The sequence below is a fragment of the Drosophila albomicans genome, chromosome X (genome assembly GCF_009650485.2).
Source record: "Drosophila albomicans strain 15112-1751.03 chromosome X, ASM965048v2, whole genome shotgun sequence".
Taxonomy (NCBI): domain Eukaryota; kingdom Metazoa; phylum Arthropoda; class Insecta; order Diptera; family Drosophilidae; genus Drosophila; species Drosophila albomicans.
In genome coordinates this window covers 32158953-32178752 of record NC_047627.2, presented here as the reverse complement: position 1 = coordinate 32178752, position 19800 = coordinate 32158953, and the positions used below count along the sequence as shown (strand labels likewise).

The 19800-nt window shown below is 36.5% G+C and overlaps 1 protein-coding gene across 3 annotated transcripts in view; it reads left to right on the top strand.

Annotated features, from left to right (window-relative positions):
* Positions 1–19800, top strand: part of LOC117578314 (uncharacterized) — a 248952-nt gene that overhangs the window by 210036 nt on the left and 19116 nt on the right. The window lies entirely within an intron of this gene.

Here is a 19800-nt window from a genome sequence, read left to right as displayed (position 1 = left end):
CAAGAGAGCTCGATATTTATTCGACTGATGATTATCAAATTGCAAGCAAAGAATATGTTAGCACTGAATGATTTTTAGGAATGATTTCTGAGGGGTTCCAAGTCATATCTCAGGATATCTTTGAGTTACTTTCATTAAATTTAGACAGCAGATTAATGAAATCATATTGTATGTCACACTATATCTTTTAATGCTTTTAATACGGTTTGAATGATTTTTAAGAATGATTTCTGAGTGGTTTCAAGCGATATCTCAGGATCTGCTCAAGTTACTTCCATGAAATTTGGACACTAGATTATTCCAATCATATAACCTTAAATGCGTTCAGTACAGTTCGTAGTTTAACTTTGAATGATTTCAAAAGTGGTTTCCGATTGGTCCCAAGCTATTTCTAAGGATCTGCTTTAGTTACTTCCATGAAATTTTGACAGCAGAGTATTACAATCATATATTATCACAATATATCTGCAAATGCCTTCAATGCGGTTTAAATTAATTCAAAAATGATTTCCAAGTGATTCCAAGTCATATCTCAGGATCTGTTTGAGTTATATCATGAAATTTGGACAGTAGATTAGTAAAATAATATTGTATATTACAATATATCTTAAAATGCCTTCAATGCAGTTTGAATGATTGTAAAGATAATTTCCGAATTGGTCCAAGCCATAACTGAGGATCTGTTTAGGATATTTTCATGAAATTTGGACAGCAGATTATTAAAATTATATATATCACAATATATCTTGAAATGCCTTCAATGCGGTTTGAATGATTTTTAAGAATGATTTCTGAGGGGTTTCAACGATATCTCAGGATCTGTTTGAGTTACTTCCATGAAATTTTGACAGCAAAGTATTCCAATCATATATTATCACAATATATCTGCCTTCAATGCGGCTTGAATGAATTCAAAAATGATTTTCAAGAGATTCCAAGTCATATCTCAGGATCTGTTTGAGTTACTTTCGTTAAATTTGGACAGCAGATTAATGAAATCATATTTTATGTCACACTATATCTTTTAATGCCTTCAATGCGGCTCAAATGATTTTTAAGATGATTCCTGAGGGGGTTCCAAGTCATATCTCAGGATCTGTTTTGGTTACTTTCATTAAATTTGGATATCAGCTCATTATAATCATATTGTATATCACAATATAGTTTTCTTAATGCCGTCAATGCAATTTGAATGATTTAAAAGATGATTTTCGAGTGGGTGCAAATCATACTTATAGAACTGTTTAAAAATTTAAACAGTAGCTTATAAAAATCATATTAAAAATAACTATATGTCTGTTAATGCCTTCAATTGCAGATTGTAATTTAGTTTTAAATGATTTTAGAAGATATAGAAGTTGTTCCAAACTATATCTCAGGATCTTTTTGAGATATGTCGCTGAAATTTACCCAGCACATTTCTATAATAAATACATCGACAACAACATGCCTGTCAATGTTTTAAATGCAGTCCGTAGTTTACTTTAGTATTACAAATGACTTCTAAGTATCTTTATGAGATAAGATTATGAAATTTGGAAGTTAAACTTCTCAAATAAAATCGAATATAGTTGTTTATTAAAGCACACTCCACTCATAGAACGCTAAAATTTTGCATATATGTATTTAAAGTATTCTCTTCACTTGGAACACAAATTATTGCGCACTTTTCGCTGTCATGCACTTAGCATAAGTCCATCATGGGCTGCCATTAACAGACCCTCAAATGTCTTTCAAATTTCCGCGCATTCTTCGCACTCCATTTCGAGGCATTTAACACATTTTGTTTTTCTTTCTGCTGGCCACATGTAAAGTGCATTTTCCAAATGATTTTCAAATTCCTTTTTTTTTCTTCAGCCATCTCAGCAGACGGCAATTTGTCAGTGCATGGCGCAAAACTTCTCTTTTTCGACTATTTATAGCCTTCGAGTTTGTTGGTTTTGTATTGTGGAGTGTCGGCTGTAGAAATTCCATTTCGAATGGCAAAAATGTGTTGGAAATCACAAAAATATGCAGCAGGAAGCATAAAAGTATTTACAACGTTGCAAGTGGAGACTTTTAGTTACACTGTAAATAATGTTAAATACTTTGTGAAAAAATAATCAAATCAAATTCTGATTTTCTTATTGATTCAGCTCGGTTTTGAGTAGAGATTTTTAATTAGTTTTCTTGCAATTAAATATTGTTTGGATTCGAGATTTTTTTGTATTGAATTTCTTATTTGTTCTGTCTGCTTAGGAATTGAAAAAGAATTTGACCAAACACAGTGGCGTAAAAAAGTGTGCATACACTTTGCTGGCATTGCTAATGAGTTGAGCCTTGCTGCCTCTTCATGTTGCACCTCCGTCGCTGCCACCATCTCCATCTCCACCTCCACCTCAGAGTCTGTTCCAGTTTTACTTGACGCGGCTCTCTTGATGCCACTTTGCATGCAAATTGCACTCGATTTGCATACTTTTCGCATGCACTGTATGTTCTACATGTATAACTGTGCATATGCAACGAATGTGTGTGAGTGTGTAAGTGTGTGTGTGAGTGTGTGGCACACATTATGTGCAGCCATGAGCTGCACTTTATTAAGAGGCTCAACGAGGCACTGCAAAAAGCAGTCAGAGAATAGGCTGCGGAAGACAGCGAGCGCGAAAGAGAGAAAGAGAGGGGAAAGAGAGAGAGAGAGAGAGAGAGCGCAGCTCAACCACAGTTCAAGTCCCTTATCCCTTATCACGTATACGCCACGGTAACCGATGTAACCATCAAATCGCATCGCATTGCATTGCATCGCATTCAATCCAATCAAATCGAATCAAGTCGCATCAAATCAAATCAAATCAAAACGAATTGAATCAAGTCTAGTGCCAACGAAATAAACAAACAGGCAAACAAAACTCTCACTCGCATTCATTCTATTGATATATATTTATGCATAAGAAATGCAGCACTCCCTTACACACACATCTATATAGTATATAGTATCATATTATAATGTAAACACCTCCATTATAATGTAAATAGCGCCTTCGCGCATTTCACATTCAATAGCAAATCGCATTTGCTTCGCAAATAAATGCCAGCGACCGCCCTCGGGGCGTCAAATTGAAAATTATGCAATATATTGTACAATATTATTATTTATTTAGCAATGTGCAAACATTCATCAAATAATTGTACATTGCCTACATGCGACTAAACAATGACCATCATCATTTTCACTTTACACTTTGCGCTTTTCATTTTTGTTTGCCCAAAAATGACAAACTAAGCAATTTAAATATTTGAAATTACCGATTGTTAAGTAAATAACACACGGGCAACCAAAACTGGTTAAACTCTTAAATTCAATTCTAATTTTTATAATTGGTTCTGCCCATTTTAATATTCGAATTCTTTTTTATATAAATTCTACTTATTAAGCTACCAATTTAAAGCCATGAACAAACTCCTAAAACGCTTTAAAGGCTTTTACTAGAGCTTTAATCGAAAGCATTTTTGATTACAATTTCTCTTGCAATGAGCTTTCAATCTCTTTAAGGAACTTTTGCAAAGTTAGTTTTTTAATGCGCTCTATGATTAGCTTGACTACAAAGCTCTTGTACATATCTGTGGTAATGTGTTTTCAAAGCTTTCTTTGTAATCAACTTCTTAAGCTGCCAATTTAAAGTCTTAAAACGCTTTAAAGGCTTTTACTAGAGCTTTAATCGAAAGCATTTTTGATTACAATTTCTTTATTTTAAGGATCTTTTCCAAAGTTAGATTTGTAATGCGCTGTCAAAGCTTTATGATTAGCTTTACTACAAAGCTCTTGTATATGTTATATCTGTGGTAATGTGTTTTCAAAGCTTCCTTTGTAATAAACTTTCAAAACTTTTTAATTAGTTTTAACTTAAAAACTCCTTTGCCTATATATCTATAAGTTTTTAATGTTCCTTTTGCAATGAGCTTTCAAATCATTTTGATTTGCTTTACTACAAAATGTGTTACATATGTGGCTCTTTAATTAGATTTACGACGAAACTCTTCCTCATATATGGCGTGGTTTGAAAGATCCTTTTAGAATGAGCTTTCCAAGCTCTTCGATTAGTACTAAAGCTGAATATAAGTTTAGCTGCTTTCAAAGTTCCTTTTATAATGAGCTTTCCAAGCCCTTCGATTAGTACTAAAGCTAAATATCTCTTTTGAATATATGTTTAGCTGCTTTCAAAGTTCCTTTTTACTTAAATCGTACAACTCGCCGAAGCTTGACTGCTCTAGAAACAACTTGCTCACTTTCTAAGCTTTTTCAGCCAGTGTCATTGGCACTTGAGCAAAAAGTGTTGCCTACTTTTAAGCTGATTGAATTGGTGTTTGCTTTTATTTTTGGCATTGCCAAAGTCTCATCTAAAGTTGTTCCTCCCATTGAACAAAACTGCCAACTCATTACGGACACGTGCAGACGACAGAAGACGCAGAGAGAGTGGATGAGAGAGGGAAGAGTGGGAAGAGAGGGAAGAAGAGAACAGTTGCGTGGCCTCGTGCGTGAATCTCATGCATATGAAACGAGTTGCGCGTGCAAACAATGCCTAAGCCATTGTTGTTGTTTTTATTGTGTTTGCTGACCGTCACAGCACAACACAACACACCACACAACGCCACGCCCCCTAGCCCCCAAGAGTTGCGTTGCAGCTAAATTGTGGATGTTGCAGTTACCTAATCGGCTGCAGATAGAGATACAGATACAGTTACATGTGCAGATGCTAAAGATACATTTGTAATTTGCAGATGTTAGTTTGTTAGTCCGATAAGCATACATCAAATGACTGGATGTGTAATTAAAAGTGTATTGAAGAGATGCAATACATATGTTTATTATTACTATCAATGCAGCGATTAAAATAGATATTCTAGATAGAGCTAGGCAGATGAAGCCATTGCTAGAATAGCGTATCAGTTGCAGCTGTGGATTGAGATGTATTCATGGGATACACAGATACATTTGCACACCCAACTGAGCTGCCACGACAAACGGAAATTGTTTGTGGCACATGCCACACTTCGATGCAGACGCAGGTGCAACCAAGTGTTTGAAATGAACGACTAACTGACACCCTAGAGAGGTGCATAAATAAAGATGAATATGTCTATACATTAGTTTAAAGTTTGTTGTATAGCTATAAGATAGATAAACTGATGCAGATGTAGAAATTTAAATCAATTATGACAAAATGAGTCAATATTTTAAGGGATAGTTTGTTGAAGACATATACACAGATGTAGAAGAAGGTTTGAAGGATGAATATATTGTGGTATAAATGTATATATGATAGATAGAGAAACAGTCAGAAGTTAATATAAATGAAGATAGTAGAAGCGATAGTAAAATCTATATAAAAGTAAAAATATATAGTATGTAAAAGAAAGACTTGCAAATGAATGGGGGTTGCTATAAACTGAAGGATTTATAGTACAAAAATACATAAAGATCTAAATGTATTCAATTATAAATGTAAAGGTAAAAAGAAAGACAGTCAGAAGTTAATATAAATAAAGATAAAGATAGTAGAAGCGATAGTCAAATCTTTATTCTATATAAAAGTAAAAATATGTAGAATGTAGAAGAAAGACTTGCTGTAAACTGAAGGATAAATAGTAAAAAATACATAAAGATCCAAATGTATTCAATTATAAATGTAAAGGTAAAAAGAAAGACAGTCAGAATTTAATATATACTGATATGTTGTTATGCGATACTATATACGATAGTAAAAACTTTGTGCCATTTTATATTATATTTTATTGTATACCTAAAAGTATATTTATAAAGATATATAGAATGCTATAAATTAAAGGATGAATAGTAAAGAAGATACCTAAAGAAAGTGAGACAGTCAGAAGTTGTTATAAATGATATGTTGATATACGATAGTATAAACGATAGTAAAATCTTTATGCCATTTTATATTTTATTGTATACATAAAAGATATATCGAATGCTATAAATTAAAGGATGAATTGTAGAGAAGATACATAAAGAAAGTGATCTCACTTTCAAAAAGTCAAAAGTTATTATAAATGATATGTTGATATACGATAGTATAAACGATAGTAACATGTTCATTCTATATAAAATTATTGCTATATAGAATGTCGAATATGGACTTGCAAATGAATGGATGATGCGAAATTCAACAGCTGTAAATTGAAGCATGAATACTTAATAATGTATCAAGTGCATTGATTAAAATGGGAGTAAAGATAGTTTCAGTCTATCTTATATAAAATACCTAAAAAGATAAATGATGAATCAAATTTATTGATTAATAAACATAAAAATAGATAGAAACTCAGTGAAGAATGTTAAAGAAATAAAGAGATAAAGTGAAGAATATATAATATAAGCGTGTTTAGAACTGCATACATTCTATGTTATGTATGTATTTATTATATAGTTATATCTAGTGATATCTACATATATCTTTATATATATAGTTAGATTAGTTACCTTAAAGTCGAGCCAACTTGCTACTTCTGGTGCTGCTTACGCGGTGTTAGGCGTCAGCTGTCATTGTGGCTTAGTCCTGACGCTGACAATTACGCTGTCAACAACAATAGCAGCAAGGTGGCACAACGTGCAACGTGCAACGCGGAATGTGCAATGTGCAACATGCAATATTCAGCGTCGAGCGTTGAGCGTTCGACAATCGACAGGCAACGTCGTATCGGTCAATAGTCAATGGTCAAAACGGTCAATGGCCATTGGCGTGATGGGGCACGAGGCATGTGGCACGAGGCATGTGGCATGTAGCATGTTGGGGGCCAATGGTCAATGGTCAATGGCAGTTCGCCGTCTGCGGTCGACTAGGAATCCAGCAAACTAATTGCGCTGCTTGTCGCCGTCAATCTGCAGGCAAAACTTCAACCGAGTTGTGAGTTCCTCTGACTTGTTTGTCTCTCTCTTTCCCTCTCTCTCTCTCCGACTCTTCTCTTTGTGTGAGCTGTCGAGCGATGAGCGCTGCGTTGCACAAGTTGCACACTTGACGCATTGAATTTATGCCTTGCCACTTGCCACTTGCCAAGACAATTTACGAGCCGCGGCGGCGCCTCGCTTCGTTCGCTTCGCCTCGTTCTATTTTACAGTTGAGTGCTTTATGTCACCCGCTAGAGATGCGCACAACGCGCTCAAGAGCACTTGTCTGCATCTCTGCATCTCTGCTTCTCAGCTTGCCAGCTCTAATGATTGCAAAGTCATGCATGCTCCTCCATAATACGCGACTAAATCAAACATCAACAAACTGCTTGACGCGCATTTTGTATTTATTACTTTGTTATACATATTTGACACTCGATTTTTTATGTGCTTTTTTTTACATTTGATTTTTTATATATACATACATATACATATATTTAATTAATATTTATATTGAATTTCTTATATGATGAATTTTATAATGAGTTGCTTTATTTAGCCTTTTTCAAGCTATGTTTCAAAATGGTTGCTGTTAAACATTTCGTCTCTGATTATCCCATTTCTGTTAGCTACAATTAAAAGAAATATTTGTAGCTGATTTTTGTTATGTTGGCTGGTAAAATGAGACTTTGATAAGCATTTAAACACGCAGACAGACAGGCAGACGGATGAAATAGTTAATTGATGATTGACTCACTCTTCAGTCTTTTGCTTTGCGTCTAATTCGTGACACGAGCAGCCGTTTCACGTGCCTGGATTGACTTCAGCTTGCCAGTTTTTGGTTGATATATTTGAAAGAAATAGTGTAAGCTAATTTCTGTCATTTTAATAGCTAAATTCAGCGCGTTGCAAGCAGTAAAATAACTAATAGATGAAAGTCCCTCTTCACTCCATCGCTTCGTGGCTAATTCGTGACACGAAGAGTCTCTTCTCATGCCTTAGTAATTGCAGCTAATTTCTGTCATGTTAGCTGCTAAATTGAGAGTTTGGTAAGCAGTTGAACCGGTGGACAGACAGGCAGACGGACTAGAAGGAATAGTGTTAGCTAATTTGTGCTATGTTAACTGCTTAATTGAGAGCTTTGCAAGGATGCAAATTGAACTAGATGAACATGGTTAAGTATTGAAATAGCTAATAGATAAAAGTGCCGCTTCGTGTCTCGTGACACGAACAGACGCATCTCGTGCCTTAGTTTGGAGTTGAACTCCTGTTGTTGTGTGTTGCAGCTGTCGCTTTTGTCTGTTGTTGCTGCTGTTGTTGTTGCTGCCCCCTAAGCACTCGGTGTGAGATCAGAGGCCACACAGGCTAACCAAGCTCATATATTTGCTGGCTGTTAAAGGAGTTTGCCAGCCAGAGAAGAGGAGGAGGAGAACAAGAAAGTGCAGTCACATTGTTTTGTGTAGGTTTTGTGCGCTGCCTTCGGGCCACGATGTTTGGCAAATGAACTTTTCTCCAACTGCCTCTCAAACTGTGCTCTAACTAGCTAGGGGGGAGGTAAAGTCTCTACATATTTGGCTAGGTTTTGGTTTTGGTAGCAACAGAAGTTTTTGTAGTGGGCTTCAAGCTTGCTGTTTTCCATTTTTTCCCTTGCTCTCTGCACAGCAGTCAACTTCCCTTTTTTCTCTATTTTCTTTTTTTTTTTGGCGCCAACTTTGCTTTGGATTTTTTGCATTTTCCCTCTACTTTTTTTTTGGCATGAGTCTGGCACTCATTTGTTAAGTTCATCTCTTGCTCTTGCTCTCTCTCTCTCTTCTCTGTCTCTCTCTCTCTGCCAGATGTTAATGCATATGCACATAAATTGCCAGCTTACTTTTTACTCTCATAGCATATGTGTGGCAGCAGCAGCCTCTGAAATGCCTAAATTATTGCATGAGCTGCGGGTTCTTTCGCTTTAGAGTAGAATTAGATTAAGTTTGACTTGCATTTTTGAATGGGGCTTTTGTCAACGTCGAGTTGGACTTTTAAGGGCTGATGGTGGAGGCTTTTAAAGTTGCGAGCGACAAAATTTAAGCTCAAGAGTCCAGCAAAAGTCGAAGAACAAGTTCAAAAGCAGAGGCGACAGCTTCGAGCGAAACTAATAACAAATTAAAACACTAAACTTTAGCCAGCACATTTCAGCTTGAACGCACTATCGACAAAAAAAAAAAAAAAAGAGAGATGAGATAGAAAAAAAAGACGAAAGTTATGCCAAGAGCAACAGCCGCATTAAGTATACGCCATGTAGTGCCTGCTGCTCTCAAGTGTCGTGTTCGACGAGAAGAACACAGCCAGCCACTTGGCCTGACAACAGTTTTAATCGAAAATTATCCTATGCAATAAATTAAAAATTTCAACACGACAATCCCGACAGCAATCAAACTTTTTCCTGTGTGTTTTGAGACGAAAAAACAAATTTGCAAAAACCAAAAACAAGAACAACAAAATAAACTAACAGAGGCTAGGTTGAAGCGAAGGGCAGCTGCTGCTGTAGTGAAGTAGCAACAGGATGCCTCGACTTGCGGCTTACGCTGCGTATGAGCAACGAAGAGAGCAAAAAACAAGTAAGAAAGTTACAGTCGAGTGTGCTCGACTTTGACATACCCGCTACCCATTTTGAATAAAAGCAATGTATTTTGCGGTATTATTTTCAAAATATAACAAAAATGCAAATATACTAAAAATATACCATATGGTATATGTGGTATATCGATATAGTACCGCATTCAAAATATACCATAGACGGCACAATATACCAGATTGTCAGCCAAAGTAACTAAGACCCCTAGTAAGTAGGCGCTTTTGCCCATACAAAAGTATTTCTTTAATAACTTCGACAATTTTTATCTGATCGCAACCAAATCAGGAATCATAACTACCTTAGTAATTATTGTATATACCAAAATTCGAAACTCTAGCTTTAAAACTACACTTGTTATTCGATTTTTGTTGATTTGAGGGGGCGGAAGTGGGCGTGGCAAACATTTAGAACAAACTTGATCTGCGTGCAAACATAACAAATGCTGTCGAAAAAAAATTATAGTTCTATCTCTTATAGTCTCTGAAATCCAGTGTTTCATACGGACAGACGGACAGACAGACAGACGGACATGGCTAGATCGTCTCGGCTGTTGACGCTAATCAAGAATATATATACTTTATAGGGTCGGAGATGCCTCCTTCTACCTGTTACATACATTTCCTGCCGGCACAAAGTTATAATACCCTTCTACCCTATGGGTAGCGGGTATAAAAATTCGTAACTCTAGCTTTAAAACGACGCTTGTTATTCGATTTTTGTTGATTTGCGGGGGCGGAAGTGGGCGTGACAAAAATTTGAAACAAACTTGATCTGCGTGCAAACATAACAAATGCTGTCGAAAAAAGATTATAGCTCTATCTCTTAAAGTCTCTGAGATCTAGGTGTTCATACGGACAGACAGACAGACGGACATGGGTTGATCGTCTCGGCTGTTGATGTAGATGAAGAATATATATACTTTATAGGGTCGGAGATGTCTTCTTCCACCTGTTACATACATTTCTTGTCGGCACAAAGTTATACTACCCTTCTATCCTATGGGTAGCGGGTATAAAAATGAAAGTAGAAGAAGGTGAGCTGCAAACAAGGCGTCGCCGCTTGCTCAGTTGTCTGTGGCGTCTGGTCAATGCACCTCACAAAGACCCAAAAAAAAACAGCGAGAGGGCAAAGGATAAGCGTCTGTGGCTATGGCAACGTCTGCGGCTGCGACGAGGCGACGTCGAGTCGAGTTGAGTTGAGTTATTTAAGCTATTAAGCGAAATTATTTTGATGAAACGTTTAACAACGCGTTCGCTCGCCTCGAACAATTACAACGTGTACTCTATAACAAGGTATTTTTGGCGTCGCGTCTCCACTCCTTTTTCGTTTTTCTTTATTTCTATTTCGTTCTCTTTCTCTGTTGCTTTTTGTTTTTGGCCACCTACACAAAATGGCGCCTTTTGTCTAACGACTCAATCGTTGGCTCGTGACATGGCCAATGGCTCCCAGAGCCCTCTAAGCTGTATTTACGCTTTGCTCGCTTCGTCCCGCTTAGGGAAACGTTTCACACACAACATTCTGTTCTGTACACGCAGAGAAAATAATTGGTTAAATTCAGAAAAAACAATATTGACTGACGAGCAGAAAAATAGCAGTGTGAGCATTTTATGATTCAATATTCTTTTAATCCATTAAATATATAAATATAATAAGACAGGAATATTTTTGAAATCCTTCAATCAATACTAAACCTCTAGAAAAATGTTAGATTGAATATTCTTTTAAATGAGAATTCAAAGTTTATGTATAACATGAAATATAATAATATAAGAAGATAAGAAATAGAAAAAATAGCAATTTTTGAGCATTTTAGAAATTCTTCAATAATTTCTAAAAAAAATAGTTGATCGAATATTCATTCAAGTCGTAATTTAAAGTTTAAATATAATACTTCACTTCAGCTTTGTGAACTTTGAAATAGTAGTGAAATGAAACATAGAGATAAGAAACAAACTAAATCCCTGTTAGAAAAAACATCGCAAACTAGAAATGATGAATGAAATTTTTAAATGAAGGAATTAGAATTTTATGCATTTATTTTTATTTTCAAGCTAAAGCTTACAAGTTTTTTTACTTTAGAATTTCTAAAGAGGATTATCTGGTATTTTTTTTCCTCTTCAATTTATGTTGTCCACAAGTTTTTTATAATTCTGACTCTTTGCAAGTTTTCAATGTCTATTTCTTAAGTACTCTAAATTTTTCACAGTGTACTCACTCTACACAGCTCTACGCTTTATAGTTCTTAAGTCTGAGCGACGCCGTCTTGTCCTTTTCCTTTTTTTTTCGCTCAACCCTTTTTGTGCCCCTTTCTGCTGCTGCTTTCTGTGTGTTTGCTCAAATCTCGAGACAATAATTTTTATGGCATAAAATTTTAGTTCCACTTTTTATAGTTTGTTGTTACTGCAAGAGAAGAGGGAAGAGAACGAAGAGAGAGAGAGAAGAAGAAGTTGCCGCTGCCCAACGTCATGTAAAACAAAAGTAAATTGCTATTTTTCTAAGCACTTCTTTTTTACAGCTGCTCAGCGGGTTGGGCTTTGGCTCTACGCCTATATAACTACATAAACTAGCACACACACACACACTCTCACACACACTCTCACACACACACACACACTCTTCATGCCACAGACAGTGGCTTGCCGCCATTTGTCGCGTCTCGACGGCGCTGCTTTGCTTCACTTTGTTGTTGCCACAAAAAGTTGCACACTGTGAACACAACGTGACAAAATACTACACGAATTGCAAAAGAGTTTGTTGAACAACTTCACCATAATCTTACTTTATTTTGATCAAATAATTTCAATATATTTAAAAGCTGAAATTGTAAAAAATGCGAAATGAAATTAAGAAAAACTCTGCTCTTGAAATTTTATTGCAATTGCTATCGAACTTTGATGAACCAAAATCTAAGCGAATTTACCATGAAAAGTTGTAGATTTTATTGCACAGTTTAGTTAGCAATTGACGTAAATATTTCCCTTAGGCAATCCAAAATAAATAGTAAATATTTCAGCTAGTAATAATTTCAGTATTTGCTGTGCTATAAAAGTTATTTTGAAATAGTTGTTCTATACACATATCAAAATAAAAAAAAGATAACTTCTCGATTATTTTCGATAATGCATTTTCATCGATTTGTTATCGATATGTTTGTACAGCAATCCTCCATTGATTTGTTGTCGATATCGTTTGGAAGTCAACCTAAACTTTTGCTATATGAATTTGCATAAGCCAGAATAATTTTCAGTCTTTAGTTTTCAGATAAGTAGAAGACTTTCGATTAATTTTTTAATTGTTTTCGACGATTTATCGATATGTTTGTACAATAATCCTCCATTGATTTGTTGTCGATATCGTTTGGAAGTCAACCTGAACTTTTGGTATATGAATAAATATCAGTTTTCAGTTTTCAGATAAGTAGAAGACTTTCGATTAATTTTTTAATTTATCAATATGTTTGTACAGTAAACTTCTATTTATTTGTTATCGATATCGCTTAGAAGTCAACTTTAACTTCTGATATATGGATTTGCTATCGATATGCTTGTCATAATCAAAATGAAGTCAGTTTCAATCTTCTCGAGACTCTTTTCAAACGGTTTATTTACACTGTCTCTTTTTTTCTGCTGTCGAGAAAAAAGAGAACTCGATTATTTTCGATAATGCATTTTCATCGATTTGTTATCGATATGTTTGTACAGCAATCCTCCGTTGATTTGTTGTTGATATCGTTTGGAAGTCAACCTGAACTTTTGGTATATGAATTTGCATAATCCAGAATAAATTTCAGTTTTCAGATAAGTAGAAGACTTTAGATTAATTTTGTTATCAATATGTTTGTACAGTAAACATCTATTTATTTGTTATCGATATCGCTTAGAAGTCAACTTTAACTTCTGATATATGGATTTGCTATCGATATGCTTGTCATAATCAAAATGAAGTCAGTTTTCATCTTCTCGAGACTCTTTTCAAGCGGTTTATTTACACTGTCTCTTTTTTTCTGCTGTCGTCCAACAACGTCTGCTGCAATTGTGGCAGCTGTGGCAACAACAAAGACCCGTCGAGTGGGTGGCAGCAGCATCAGCATTGAGAGAAGCAAGTAGCTTTGAATTTCGAGTTGGGAGTTGCCACAGCTTAGTCAGCTTAGACAACAAAGGAAATTCGCGTCTGCCGCTTCTCAGATAAACGTGGCGTTAAATGCTGTTTTAATTTCACGCAAAACACTTTCCACAGACTTTTTGCTGGCGCGACAAGACAAGACAAATTTTCAATTGAATTGTTTATTGGCGCCAAGCAGCAAACGAGCGAGAAACTAACAACAACAGCAAACAAACAGAGAAAAAGGCAAAACAAAAGCCAAATACTTGGCACAAAAGACAGACACAAAAAGCAGAAACAATAGACAACGAATACTAGATAAGGAAGCCATTGTGGTTGCAGTTTTTAAGCACTCAAAACGCTTAGCTCACAGCTCATGAATTGCATCGACAACGCTTCCGCATTTGCTGATTAACTGCTTAAGAATAAGGCGAGGGAAACGAAAAGGATTAAGGGAGAAACGTTGATAAAGTAGTCATTTAATTTGATTCATATCCATCTCAAGTTTTAGTGCAAGAGAGGTAAAACGTTTAAGAATATAGCGCGCAAAGAGGAGACTACGATAAACAACAACAAATTAAAACAAGGCGAAAGAAGATAAATGAAAAGAGATGAAAAACATCGATAGATAAAAGAGAAGCACGGATAGGGTAGAGACTCAAACTCTGTTTTATCAATATCTCAACTTTTATGGCAACATCAGTAAAACGTTTAAGAATGTAGCAAAGTGGAAACTGCGATAGTCAATTAAAAGAAGACTTAAGAAAGGAAAAGTAGTAATAAAGAGGCATTGTGTAGTTTAGAGACTTAAACTCTGTTTTAACATCAATTCAACATCAGTAAAGCGTTTAAGAATACAGAAAATATAGCGGAGACTTCGTTAGGCAATTAAAAGTAGGTTAAAGAAGAGAAGAGAATGGGTTAGAAGAGAAACATTGATAGAGTAGAGACTTAAGCTCAGTTTTATTATCATCTCAACTTAAAATTGCAACATCTGTAAAACGTTTAAAAATAGAGTAAAGAGGAAATTGCGATAGTAGACCATTGTGAAGAAGGAAGAGGAGTAAAAGAGAGACATTGATAGCGCAGTGATTTAAACTCTGTTTTATTATCATGTGAACATCAGTAAAACGTTTAAGAATAGAGTAAAGAGGAAACTGCGATAGTCAATTAAAAGAAGACTATTACGAAAAAAGTAGAGGAGTAAAAGAGAGACATTGATAGTGCAATGATTTAAACTCTGTTTTATTATCAACTGAAACATCAGTAAATCGTTTAAGAATATAGCACACAAAGCAAGGACTGCGTTAGTCAATTAAAAGAAGGTTAAATTAAAGTCTTGTTCATTGCCACAAGAATAAAAAGAAGAAAAGGTAAAACGCTTTGCAAAGCAAAATAAATTCAAAGCAATTTGCAGTCAGTCAGTCAGCTAAAGAAGAAGAAGAAGAAGAAGAGAGTGCTAAATTTTAATAGCTAATTTGTTGCAATCTGATGTTAATGTCAATTTAGTTGCCACTTGAATTTGTGGCATGAAGCGAAACGAAAACAGAGCAGAGCAGAACAGAAGGAAAACCGAATGTAGGAAAAGTGAGTGGTGCTTTTCCTGCCTGCGGCTTTTGCTTGCTGCTAATGAAAATGAAACACGAAAAAGCGAAAAAGCGAAGAAAAAAAAAGAAAAGGAGAAAAACGAAAAATCAAAATGAATAACGAATGCATTTTTTGGCTTCTAACGAAATGCGGAAATTAACAGATACAAAGATAAAACTGCTAACTGCTTGCTGGCTGCTTGCTACTTGCAACTTGCTACTTGCCGCATGCCACAAGCCCCACAACTGACCCACTAATTTATATCTATGGCCAAGAGCCACGCCCCCTCCTCCCTTCCATGTGGTCCTTCTTGAGCTGAATGCAGATAGATGCCTGCATATTGCATTACGAGCACCAGCTGAAGCAGCAGCAACATCAGCAGCACAGACACGGATACGGACACGGATACGGTTACGGATACAAACACAAACACAGATACGAACGGAATGTTGAATGCGCGCCAACATTCGCATTGCTGCCTCGCGCTTGGCTGCCTAATTTGTGGCACGTCAGCGTAAGACACAAAAGCGAGAGCGAGGCATAGATAAATAAATAAATTGCAAACGTAGACAACAATTTGTTACAATTTGTAAATGGGAACGAATCGAAAGACTGCAAATTAAAAGCGCCAGCCGTGAAACTTAATCAGGCAAATTGCATGCGAAGCGTTTAAGGATGGCCAAGCCAAAGCGGAAGCGATAAAGTAAGCTGGAATGGAGAGGAGGAACACAGAGAATGATAAGAGCAAAGAATAATAAAAAAAATAAAAAATTGGCAGAAAAAAAGAAATCTAGAACCAAAAAGTGAAAGAAAGAAGTGCAATCGAAGCGTTTAAGGATCGCCAAGCCAAAGCGGAAGCGATAAAGTAAGCTGGAATGGAGAGGAGGAACATAGAGAATGAGAAGAGCAATGAATAATAAGGAAAATAAAAAATTGGTAGAAAAAAGAAAACTAGAACCAACAAGTGAAAGAAAGAAGTGCAATCGAAGCGTTTAAGGATCGCCAAGCCAAAGCGGAAGCGATAAAGTAAGCTGGAATGGAGAGGGTAAAAAAGAAGAGAGCGAGAATGAGATGAGCAAAGAATAAAAAAAAAATAAAAAGTTGGTATCGAAGCGTTTAAGGATGGCCAAGCCAAAGCGGAAGCGATAAAGTAAGCTGGAATCGAGAGGAGGAACACAGAGAATGAGAAGAGCAAAGAATAATAAAGAAAGTAAAAAATTGGCAAAAAAAAAAAGAAAACTAGAACTAAAAAGAGAAGTGCAATCGAAGCGTTTAAGGATCGCCAAGCCGCAGCGGAAGCGATAAAGTAAGCTGGAATGGAGAGGGTAAAAAAAGGAAAGAGCGAGAATGAGATGAGCAAAGAATAAGAAAGAAAATAAAAAGTTGGTATCAAAGCGTTTAAGGATAGCCAAGCCAAAGCGGAAGCGATAAAGTAAGCTGGAATGGAGAGGAGGAACACAGAGAATGATAAGAGCAAAGAATAATAAAAAAAATAAAAAATTGGCAGAAAAAAAGAAAACTAGAACCAAAAAGAGAAGTGCAATCGAAGCGTTTAAGGATGGCCAAGCCAAAGCGGAAGCAATAAAGTAAGCTGGAATGGAGAGGGTAAAAAAGGAGAGAGCGAGAATGAGATGAGCAAAGAAGAAGAAAGAAAATAAAAAGTTGGTATCAAAGCATTTAAGGATAGCAAAGCCAAAGCGGAAGCGATAAAGTAAGCTGGAATGGAGAGGAGGAACACAGAGAATGATAAGAGCAAAGAATAATAAAAAAAATAAAAAATTGGCAGAAAAAAAGAAAACTAGAACCAAAAAGAGAAGTGCAATCGAAGCGTTTAAGGATCGCCAAGCCAAAGCGGAAGCGATAAAGTAAGCTGGAATGGAGAGGGTAAAAAAGGAGAGAGCGAGAATGAGATGAGCAAAGAATAAGAAAGAAAATAAAAAGTTGGTATCGAAGCGTTTAAGGATGGCCAAGCCAAAGCGGAAGCGATAAAGTAAGCTGGAATGGAAAGAAGGAACACAGAGAATGAGAATGAAAAGAGAAAAGAATAATAAAGAAAATAAATAATTGGTATCGAAGCGTTTAAGGATGGCCAAGCCAAAGCGGGAGCGATAAAGTAAGCTGGAATGGAGAGGAGGAACACAGAGAATGAGAATGAGAATGAGAAGAGCAAAGAATAATAAAGAAAGTAAAAAATTGGCAAAAAAAAAAGAAAACTAGAACTAAAAAGAGAAGTGCAATCGAAGCGCTTAAGGATCGCCAAGCCAAAGCGGAAGCGATAAAGCAGATAGGGAGCAAATAAACATGAAGAAAACAAGTTGCAAGAAGTGTTTCTATCAACACTTCTATAATACTATAAAAATTTGTCAAAAATAAGCAAAGTAGAAAAGTTAAAAAACAATGCATGAAAGATTGAAAGAACATGCGAGACGTTTAAGAATGACCAAACCAAAACGGAAGTGATAAAGTATAGAGGAATTAGGCAGAGAAAGAAGAGAAAAGAACATTGAAGGAAATGAGTTGGGAAAGTTATAAATATTTACAGGTAATAAAGAAAGGAAAGGAAAGGAAAAGAATAGAGAATAGAATAGAGAAAAGAAAGATATATACAAAAACTAAAATGTCAAGAGATTGTAGAAGAAAAGAAGCGACATCCAAAGAGCGTGCAAATAACAAGAAATATAAAAATTGTAAATTAGAAAAGTTACAATAGGAAAGCTTGAATTTAAAAATTTAAGGATAACAAAGAAAACAGAATTTCTGTAGAAGTTAATAACAGCAAAGTGAAATCAATGATTCAAACTCTCAATTTAAAGTAGAAGAAGTAAAGTTGAGCACGTAGAAAGTCGTTTGTATTAAATCGCCAAAAAGCAAGAAAGCGACAAGAGAACGTTGTAATAAATGAGCGGATGAAATGTATTAATTTCTGCCTTCATTGAATGCGGCAAACTTGACGAACTCATGCGATTGAGCCAAGCGAGAAGGAACGAGAACTGTTTGCGAAGCTTACCTGTCGTATGAGTGTTCTCTGTATGTGTATGCGACTGTGTGTGTGTTCTGTACATACATCATCAAATTGGCCACATTGGAAAAGAGAGAGCGAGACAGGGAAAGAACCATTAATAAATAAATTCATAGGCCACAGCGACACCGACTGGTCGGAGGCTACTTAACTGCGGCTCCTCTTCATCTCATCCTTGGCATGCGAAATAATGTTGTCCATTTCCAATATGATATGATTGATGAACTTTTTGCCGCTGGACACTCGACGACCACAGCAGCAACAACAACAACGATGGCGATGTTGCATGCTACGTGCGCAGCTTCAACGCAAACCGATCAACTGCGAGAGTCTAGAGAGAGAGAGAGAGAGGGGAGGGGAGAGAGGGAGGGTGCTCCATCACTTTCAACAGTTTTTATTATTATGCATATTAAGCACATGTCATGACATGTTCGGCCTTCGGCGCACATGACGTATGCGTCATATTAAGCATACGCCCCACGCAAAACAAATTAAACTGTATTACAAAAAATTGAACGAGACGCGACGAGCGACGAGGCGCGAAATGCCAACGCAATTGCGTGTAACAAACCAACCTGCTTGCCCCTTGGCAGCTGGACAGAGAGAGAGAAGAGAGAGAGAGAGAGAGAGAGAGAGAGGGAGAGGGTCGAGAGTAAATGCATCATCATAAATACATATGACCCGGGCACAAATTGTTGGCCCCAAAAGCCTGTTGACACGTTAAGCACTCGACAGGCAGCTGCCCAGGACAACGCACCAACCTGTGCGGAGGAGGGGCGGACAGGGGAAGGGGGAGCTGGTGGAATAACGGTAATTGCGCAGGTTGAGGCAGACAGTTTCGGTAATGATAGCTGATATGCTGCTGGGAGTTGCGTGCGATGCCCGCAGCTTCTCCTCGCCTACTTCTCTCTCCCTCACTCAGTCTCTCTCTATCTCTCTCTCTCTCTCTCGCTATGCATGTCGTGCAGTGCTCATCAATCAATCAATTTAAGGAGCTATATGTGTGCCGCATGTCATCTGCCCAGCAAGCATCTTCCATCAGCTGAAACAGCTGCGTTTCCATTAAACTCGGAGAAAAACAAGAACATAAACTTAATGTCGTATGAAGACAACTAAATTAGAGCCGTGTGACGAACTCTAACAAGTAGCTAAGTGAGAGAGACAACAGGCTTAATCAGCAGTTCAGCTGCTGTGAAACTCAAGTTAGAATTTTAAACAAACTTTTTTTGTTGAAAAATTGTTACTAAAACAACTTGGCATAATAGTTCAGCATCTAAATATAAAGTAAAACTTTGAATTAAATCAAATTCTAGTCGCTCTCACACTCAGAAATTGCAATTGAATAACTATACTGAGCGTTTTAGTATAAATTCGTTAGACATTAAAGTTGACTAGTTTAGAATTTTAAAACGAGATCAACAATTCGCATATTCTTCGAGAAATTCGCATTAAAACCGACGGACGGACAGAACGACAGAATATGTTAAGCTTTAACAGCACTGTTATGTTAACAGCGCTGTTCTGTTCGCAGCTCTGCTTAGCAGTGACTGCATTATGTAAATGAGATGCTGGCAATTTGTGTGCGTTCAATTTGTT